We start from the raw sequence: 10,294 nt of genomic DNA on the forward strand, positions 1-10,294 counted from the left end.
TAGCAGGGAAGGACATTTTTACTCAGGAACATCTAGCATCTCCTGAAGCACTCCAGAGCTGGAAAAGCTATCTTTACCTATTTCAGCTCTCTTTCTTCACAGTTACAATCTATTTAGTGGCCGAATAGTAGGAATGGCATTGAAAACTAATCACCCTCCTACTCTCATGTTACCTTCCCCTACAACCTGTTTACCCTCCTCATCCACTGTTTTCCTAAAAAGCAGCTTGCTGACAAGTGGCAGGAGTACTATTTCCGTGGTGACACAGCCCATCAGAGAACAATGCACAGAGGTGAATGCCGGTTTTGATGGAAAAGGAAGGACTTCTTTCTTTTTAAATACATTTATTCCACACAGGTGGTAAATGCAATCTTGCTTGTTACTGTAATTCACAAGTTCATCTTCACCCCTCTTGGTGTAATCAATTTCCTGATAATCTGTGCTCAGCCAGTGCTTGTGTGTGTCTGTGTCTGTGTGTGTGTGTGTCAGGCAACAAGTGTGCAATGGAGCTCAAGTTCACCCTGGTCCATGAAGCATGTGAGCATCCTGTGACTGAAAATATGCTCCCTTGCATAATCCTGAGATTAGTAAATTTCTAGTAAAGGATGTCAGACAGAAAAGGGAGGAGGCAAAATGCTTAAGGTAAATACAGAAGAAAACCGAGCCTAAGAAATTAACTACCGGGATTCCTGCTCAGTTCCAGCTGCATCTCTGTCATTGATGCCTGTGTGAACTGGAGGGAGGTATGACAACTACTCTGGCTTTAAAATCCCTTCTCTTAAAAACAAGAACTGGAGTAGGTGAAACTATTTTAAAGATCCTTGGCTGTTTAGAAGATGAATTGTGCCAGTGCAAATTGATCATAACCAACTTCTGACAGATAGAGGAAGGAAGGTTAGCAGATCACAAAATATGCCCTGCTCAAACTGTGACATGCATGAAAAATATCACTGGCTGAAAGTGATTATCATCTTGGCAGCTGTGTTTGGTGGGATCTGGGATTGCACAAACAGACAGCTGAAAGGTGCTAAACTGGCCTTCCTCGGGTGTGTTCCTGGCTACTGGTATTTTTAATGCAAAAGGGGAGGTGTTTTCCAGACATCCCTCTATAGGAAGGTGCCATGGGCATTTTAAGAGCATCAAAATTATGCAATTCCATGGCTGATGTTAGCACTACTTGGTAGGGTGACTGCTGGAGTTCCTATGTGCTTTTGTCTAAGAACTCATCCTGCAGGCTTTGTGCAATTGGGAGGCTTCTGGACAGGAGGGACAGTGTCTTCCACTGACAGAGAACATGGATACATGATACCAGCTATAAACTGAAGCCATATGTCAAATCCTTTTATTGCAGACTTGGGGCCAAAATTAAGTTTTTTGTTTGGGATTTTACAATTAAACCTATTACCAAAATTGTCATAGCAGCCTTCACTAAGTCCAAAAGATGAAGCAACATCTTACAGAATTTCAGGTGAATATTTGAATTGAGTATCAAACCTGAATACAACACTATGGGTTGCAGAGTTCTAATGTTGATTTTATTTCTGAAGACAAGACAGTTCACCCCCAGAGGTTCTTTTGCTTGTATAGAGAAAATGATCTCTACTCAGATCATCTATCTGTCTATCTGTAACCCACGGAGTTTGCACCAACAGTCCTTTAATGTGTGGCGAGCCCTATTTTTGGTCAGGAGCAGAGGGGAGGGAGGCAAGCAGGCAGCCAAGGAAAAGCTTAAGAGAGATCCTCAGCTCATGCACACAGAAGCGTTTTTCCAGATGGGATGTCCCTTTTGCTCTCCCCAAACCTGTTGCTCTGCCAGTACTCTCCTCAGGCTCCACCCGGGAACTCGGGAAGGGGTGGCATCTGTGGGGACAGCTGGGTACCTGCCCAGGGCTCGCTGCAGCTGCATCAGCTCTGGGCACCCTCCCCTGCACACCTGGCAACGCACCAAAAACCCATTTGAGTCTTTAGCAAAGATATTTCCCTCCCTAATGGTGCTTTGAATCCTGTCTTCAAGCCTTTGTTAGTTGCTCTTGGAAGGGCTCCAGGCAGCCCAAAAGACAAAACAATGCAATACCTCAAACCCCACGGTTCACTCGTGTGTCAGGGCGGGTTCACGCACGTACTCGCTCTGCGGAGGTAGGAGCCGATTCTTCCCAAGATCACTTCCCTCCCGTCCCCCCTTGTTGCTTTGCAGCAAGGTGGAACCGAGCAGATCATCCACGGAGGTGATGTAAAACCCAGCGTCCCTGAGCTCATTGTTAGTTAAGAAAGGAACAGAGTCAAAAAGTCAAGAAAGGAATTTGTGTGTGTACCTACTGGAGGCTCCAACCCACCCTTTGTATGTGGATAAAGAACACTACATATTTACAGACAAAAGTAATGAAATCTACAGGGTTGATAAAACTTTGGCTTTTAATAGTCCTAATTCTGGTTTCTTTACAAGCTGAAGTTTGTGGTTTGAAATCCACATTATCACAACTGTCTTGGTCTCAGTGATCCCCTTCCTGAAGCAATTTACTTGTTGCAGAAGTAAATTATTCCATATCATTTTCTTAGAAGATTATTAAAAGAATTTCTCATAGCATTCGGGTTGCCAGTTTGAACTGGCAAACAAGAGGTGGCAAACTAATTAACACCTCAGAAATATAACAGATTAAAAGTGAGTATTTCTGTCTCATTTTGAACCCACTCAAATACAATGGATGTGTAAATTCAGTTCAGAAGCTGTTGGGGGTGAATTCTGCTCAGAAGAAATTATATTCAGAGAAGATAGAGAAAGTATTGCAATGAAAAATAAAGCACAAGGCAGAACAGAAATATGATAGGATGAAATATCTAAAAGATTACATGGAAACTAAACAGAAATAGAAATACTTTTATTGAAAGAAAAGCAAATGAACAACAACAACAAAAAAGAAAACCTCAACTTTACAGCAGCCCAAACCGATGCGTACCATAAGGTTTAATTTTCCTAGAAAACGAGCTTCTTCAATTGTCATTGTAGAAAGGAGAGTCTTTATATTCCCCAGCAGTAAGTGGCAAGCCACCTGAATTACTTTCTCCCAGTAATTCACAAAGGATCTGATTCTGCAAAGCAGTTATCTGGGTAGTATTACTGCACACAAAGTGCCAAAGATATGGTGAGGGCCCATATGTCTGCAGATCCCCCCAACACAGGCGCATCCATAAGACGTGGGAGGTGGAAAAAGCAAAGCTGAGTGCAGTCCACACCAGCACCCTTAAATCTTAGAGCCACAAGTGTTTATACATCTGCTAGTGAAGATTAGACTGTCCAGATCATTAAAATTCAATACATAAGTAGAAACACTTAAAATACAAAAGAAAAAACTTTATATAGCAATTTTCCCCCCTCCCTCTGAGCTGGTTTTCCTGTCAGTATAACTCTGCCAGCTTTAATGCCTGTTATTTTTTATTTGCTGTACAAAAGGAAAGGCAATCAGGGAAGTTCATGTGCTCACATACACTCATACACATGCTTACATGGATAGATATCATACATAATTTCTCAAAGTAAATATGAGTGATTAATTTAATAAAAGATATAATTGCAAACAGCATACTGGGTCATGGGTGACAAATCTAATCATTTACTGAGAGTAATATATGCAGAAATAAACAAGATATAGCTTATAAGCAATGTGTGGGAAGTTAGCTATGATTCAGGCAAGCGTTTGGATTTCTTGTTTATGGACAGAAGGTTGCAAATTTAACCACTTAACAGACACCTCTCTAATTTCCTGGTAATTAATGATTTTTGTAATGGTTATTAAAGCCTCCAGCCCTAGTACTGTCAGCTTATTATTGTATTTGTGAATTAACTGTAGCAGTTAAAAATATAGGTGGACAAGAAGCAGCTCCATTTTTTCCTGGGCTGTTGCAGCACTCTGAACTAGAACATGTAATCCCTCTAGTGGAAACTGGGAAAAGTGGAAAAGTGGCTCTAAAGAATTGCCCACGGTAAGACACGGGCATCCTCAATTCTTCCAAGATCAGTAAATTAAAATTTCCTTGATCATACATCCCTTCAAATGCCCTGTGCTCAGAAAAATGCAGCATCACTGATATTTTACTTCAGGATGCAGGAAAAGTGCTTGGAATAGAACGGAGTGAAATGAAGGAAATAAGGTTTGGGCCAAACATCCTGTTTCACTCCAATGAGAACACAATTAAGCTGAGCCACCCTGAGAAGTTTCCTTTCAATAAACAGCCACGTCAGTTTCCAAGTCCTTTAGAATACGGGTGCTGAAACAGTGAAATCAACAGAGAAAAAGGACAATGATATAAACTTAGGGTACCTTTATTTCTTCTGACACACCTTTTAATGGGACACGTTCTCACTCCAGAGAAAGGAACTATTGAGTTATTTGAATGGTCTCATTTTCCTCCACAAATGGGAATGAACTGAAACTTGTTATTGTTGCGCAGGGCTGAGGTTGCATGGTCTGAACAAAGAACTCTGAGCCTCACAGTCCTGAGCTAGCCAGGACTTCAGGCCTCATTCCAGCCAATGGCCTTCTCCCATCTCACTTTCCCCACTTTCAAACTAGTGAAAATACTTAACCATGAGTTCCTCAAAGCTGAAATGTGTACTCAGCAGCAAAGAAAAGTTATTAAGTCTGTATACACAGCACGAGTGTGTAAGCACACAGCAGTGGCCACCTGGCTTCCCAAAATCCCCATCTTTACACACAGACAAAAACTGCTCTAGACACACCGAGCAATGGCATTATTGTGTGCTCCCTGTCCTCATCAGGAATTCTTATATTGCAAAGACAGCCACTCTTTCATCACTACATCATATCTAAATGAAAAGAGTCAATAACTTTAGACATACTACTAAAGGGTCACTGACCTGAGATCATCAGTATTGGGGTGAGAGCAGAAAATATTTTTTGTTCATTAAGCAGAATGATAACTGTGAAAGAAAAGCTTTAACGAAGTCTTCTTTGTAAAGTAAGGTTAATCATGTTGTGCCTATGCACAACTCCAATGAGGTTAGAATTAGGTGGTTGACAGTGAATGCCACAAATTTGTCGTAACAGGACAATAACTTTCCTTCTTAAGTAATTGTCCTTCAGGAGGAAACTGAAGCTCCCTCATAGCCAAGCTCAAGTATCCATAAAGTTCTTGAAGCTCTTCCTATTCCCTTTGCTCAGCAGTCTGGACTTGCTGAATTTCAGAGTGGGATGATGGATCCATATTGCAAATGCAAATAGCAATATGCTGTGTTGCCCTAGAGTGGGACAGCTGCTGATAGGAGGAGCAGAGACACCTGTCCTTGTCCACTTTTGCAAAATTGAGGAGAAGCAGAAAATTATTTCTGTGAATCTGTCTTGAACCCTTTTTTGCCCCCTTTATCTTCTGAAAACTGAGGATGGCTTTTTCTCATGTTTCTCATTTTAGAGGATTAATATCAACCATCAAGATGGTAGTTGAATATATATAATCATATTTCTTTTCACTCGGTGTATAACCTCAAAACTCTATTGATTTACAGATTTTTTCAAGCGTTGCTTGCACATGTATCACCATTCTGTGTTAAAGGAGTATTAATCATATACTTTTTTTCATATAAATGCTAATGTGTACAGGTAATTTTCCCAGACACAGAAAATGTGGTAAAAGTTAAGTGCTGAACAATCGTAAGATGCTAGAAAGTGTCATGCCAGATTCTAGAAAAGCTTCTCGGAATCAAAACAGCTGGTCAGGAAATGCCCCTGCCTGCAATCCAGGCTTGGTTAGCTTTTTTAAAAGGGGTTTTTAGGAGGTTTCATTTTAATATTTTAATGCCAGCAGATTGTGGTGCCTTACAGTAATCAATCCTTAAAACTGATTAATTCCGAGGATGTGCTAAAGGGTGTGCAGCTATATATAAAGAAAAGGGGATTTTACCCGTTTATTATTTGCATAATGATTGAGGACTCCCCTCAGTCGAGTGCTGGTTAATTTGCAAGACAAAAACTGAATGCTCACTTTCAACGTGCACCTAGTTAAGTCCTAGTGGAAACCCAGACCGAGACTTCTCCTTGCATGTTTGCATACAGCTGAACCCGCACCTTCAGAGGATTAAAGCGCTACTACCGAGATTTTCAAATCAGCCTGTGAAATTTAACGGGATTTTCACAAGCGATCCTCTACTCTATTTTGAGAAATCGAGAGTAAATGCAGGTGCAAACAAAGATACTAATGTAAGTTCTAACTTAAAGTTTGAGAACCGATATAAAATAATTAGAAGCCATAAATCAAATACTTGTTAACTAGTGTTTTCATGTCAGCAAAAAGGAGAACTGCAGGACTCCCCAAATAACTTAAACAGCGCCCACGAGGACAATGCTACTCCTTGCCTGCATTAAAAGAGAACTAATCACATAGGAAATGACCACTTGATCCTAATAGCAGATCCTTGCTCGGTCCTCTGCGAAAGATCAAAACAGCAAGGAGATGCTTAGTCCCCTCTCAAGGAATTCCTCTGGCGCTCCGAGCTGGCACCTGCCTGCAGAAAATCACCGGGGTTAAATACCCAGCGCCCTTACACGCCAGGCACTATCCCGCTTATTCACAGGGCAAGCCGCTTTTGTATCCAGATGCCTTTTTAGCACGATCAGACTTCCCACGTTTCCCACCGCTGTTACTTTAACTAGATCTTCCTGTGCTTAGAAGCTTGAACGCCTTGGCAGGCTTTACAAATAGAAGTGCAGCTTTTGACCTCCGGGCATTATCCGAGTCCGCAGCGCACATTTATCAGCCTGAACGTAGTGTTGGTTTTACGGACGTTTCCACTATCAGTTCATGACAGTTTCTAGTCTGCCTGGTTCTCCTTTCCGAGCACATGAGCACCTGTTAATCTCAGGGCTGAGCAGCCCACATTAACCATTTGGGCTCTGGTGCAGCCTCCGAGGTCGCTGCTGACAGCACAGAGCACCAGCACTCTCACGGCTGGGATTCAAACACACCTGGTCCAAACAAGGCACGCTGGTGCTGAAGGTTTTGCAACAATTCTATACAATCTGGCTCTTGATCTTTCTGTAAAGCCCGAAAAATCTATTTCCCTGCCTAAGTGTCAGGCTGCAAGAAGTTACCTGCATGGGCTTGATTAGCATTGCCCTGCTCCATCCAAGAACAGTAGTTAACCCACTACTTCCCTAACTGCACATGCACAGATGTGACTGAAAATACATAAATGTAAATTTCACACTTTCCCCACATCGTAGTTACAATGTTTTGGAATGGCCTCCTTGTACCTGCAGCATGCGATGCTGTCATGGGCCACAGCTCTCCAGGGTTTGATGAGGGATCTGCTCCAGATGAACAGGATACCTTGCTCTGAGGTGAGGTCCCTGGACATTTGAAAGTTTGTTGGGTTTGAGTTATTTAAAAAATTGGTTCTGTAGTAGTGTTAATTTTCTTCATAGCGGCTGGTGTGGGACTGGGTTTTGGAATTGTGCTGGAAGCAGTGTTGGTAACACAGGAATGTTTTAGCTCTTGCTGAGCAGGGCTCACACACAGCCAAGGCTTTTCTGCTCCTCACCCACCCCACCGGTGGGGGGGCAGGGGGTGCAGAGGGATTTGGGAGGGGACACAGCTGGGACAGCTGACCCCAACTGACCAAAGAGATGTCCCAGACCATATGGATCATGCTCAGCATATAAAACTTTATATAAAGCTTATATAAAGCTATATATGCTTTATATAAAGCATATAAAGAGGAGAAAAGAGGGATGTCTGGAGTGATGTGTTTGTCTTCCCAATTCACTGTCACGTGTGGTGGAGCCCTGCTGTCCTGGAGATGGCTGAACACCTGCCTGTCCATGGAAAGCAGGGAATTAATTCCTTCTTTTGGTTTGCTTGTGTGCACAGCTTTTGCTTTACCTGTTAAACTGTTTCTATCCAAACTTAGGAGTTTTCTCACTTTTACCCTTCCCATTTTCTTCCTCATCCCTCGGAGGACAGTGAGTGAGTGGCTGTGTAGAACTTAGTTGCCATCTGGGGTTAAACCGTGACAGCAAGTGAAACATTTCACTTTACTACATGGGATAATGTCTCTCTCTAGTGGCTAGGTACAGTCACTATAGCTGCATGCTTTACTTGCATTTTGGATGGCATTTCTAGTTAAACAATCACTGCTATAATCAAATTCTGTGCTAAAGATCCCAGGTTACAGCAGTTTATTGAGCATATCATCAATATGCAGTCCTGACTTCACTAAATCCAATTAGAAAATGTTCACTTTGCCGGGATTGTTAGCTGTTTATTTTCATAGAAAGAATATTGCTTAGAAAGAGGTGAAAGTTGGTGAAAATATCCAAGGCTTTGTTTCTGGCTAAGTATATCTCAACCAACTAAAGCTTTTGACACTGTTCATCTCAGGACACTTCTGAAATCCCAAGGATATACCATATTTAGAGAGAGGTGAGAAAAACCTTTTCCCTCAGCTCCTGATGTATTTCAACTTCTTGTTCTCCTAAAAGCCAACAGAACATTTAAGTGGGGGAAATTCTAATAAAAAAGGGTGATGTTTGGGTGTTAAAAGGCTGCTAACTTGATATGGTTCTCCCTTCCTCTCCACTTGCTCACAAGCAATAATTCAGTTCAAGTGGTCAGTGACCAAAGGCCAGATTTTTAAAAGTAATTAGATGTAAAAAAGAGAATAACCATGCACCTAGAAGGAAGTTATGACATTTTCTATTGTGCATATAGAGAAAATATCACTGCTTGCCTGCCCTGTTATAGATCCAGTTTTCTCTAAACAATAACTGACCTTCACTCTTACTGATATGCAATAGTTGCTTGGTAAAAATAAAGTAGGAATTTCAGTCCAACCTTTAGTGTCCAACCACCACCAGGGTCGTTGATGTTGTTTGGGGTAGGGGCTTGTTACAGCAAGACACCAAGGGGAGGTCCATACTGCCACTGTGAAGGTTATGTGCTTCACCGAGAGATCTCCATCTCTGAGTCTGCCTGTCTTCAATGAGAGTCCTTAAACCTCGTGACTGAAGAATCTCATGGTGGTGTCTTTAGCACACCTTTCCAGTTACACCAGCACAGGGTGTGAAATGGAAATCCTTTGCAGATGACTTGGCAGAGCGTTGTTCCTAAAACAGCAAGGCAGCTGTTGGGTGCTGGAGCATGCAGTGTTGGACACCTTGAGGACCCTCTGTCAGGATTGTCCCCTCCCAGCCCCAGTGAGGGGCAGCTGGGAACAAGCCTGTGTTCTACCCTTGCTCTTCCCAATTCAGTGCAACTTGACTGCAGCGAATGGGAGAGACGGGAACTGCAGGAGAGAATGAAATCCTAGATCAGGAGGGGATGTGTTCTAGTGGTTGCAAAAAAAAACCCACTGCTTTTGCATATGGCTAAGCCAAGAAGGGAAACTTGGGGATAGGAAACAGCAGAGAAAGCACGTCCACCAGATTACAAACAAGACATGAATTGGGGATGGGGAAGTAGTATCCTCATATTCTCCCAGGGCTGCAAACAAATCTGTGCCAGAAAATCAAGATCTGAGATTTCTTTCCAGTTTTCTAGTCCCATTCTGCATTTTCTAGACCATGCTATTTTCTACTTAGGACAAAATAGACCAAACAAAAAACCTCAGACAAATGAGATCCTCATCAGAGATGAGCTATGGGATTGATATTTTAATATTAACACATAGCTTGCCATATCCTGCAGGCTCTGGCACTGCATTTATCGGGGGCAAACAAAGGGTTTGTCTATGAACCCACTGAAATGGCAGAAGTTGTACTTCTGAAATTGCCTGAAGACTTATCACATTCAGGGCAGTTTGCTGGCCCTTCTCACAGGACCAAGACCAGGTGATAAACAGCACTGACACAAAAAGAACCAGGCTGTCCTCTCCTGTGGCAGGACAGTAGATGCACCTAGAGGACAGCCAAGAATTCGTGACTGGCACTAACAGGGGTCTGTCCCGCTCTGGGTCAAGCCCCACTGCAGCTAATGGCACATTTCAGCAGGGAATAAGGCCTGTGAATTGCAGCTGTGCATGAATATTGATAATAGCCGCCAAACGCTCTGCTTTCTATCTCCCCTCCCAGGAGGGGTGAAGTGCTTTCTCAGCAAGGGTGAGACAGTGCTTCCAGGGAGGCAGGAAGGGGAAAATTGTCTCCCGTTTCTGCTGCCTTAGGGCTCACTATTGCTTATACAAAAACAAGTGGTGAAGCTGCCATTTACTTGGGAGGAGGCAGAATCAGACCCTCGTTTTTCTGCCAGACAATACACCCTCATAATTATGTATTCACACCATATTTTGATA

The sequence above is a fragment of the Sturnus vulgaris genome, chromosome 5 (genome assembly GCF_052056855.1).
Source record: "Sturnus vulgaris isolate bStuVul1 chromosome 5, bStuVul1.hap1, whole genome shotgun sequence".
In the NCBI taxonomy this organism is placed as follows: domain Eukaryota; kingdom Metazoa; phylum Chordata; class Aves; order Passeriformes; family Sturnidae; genus Sturnus; species Sturnus vulgaris.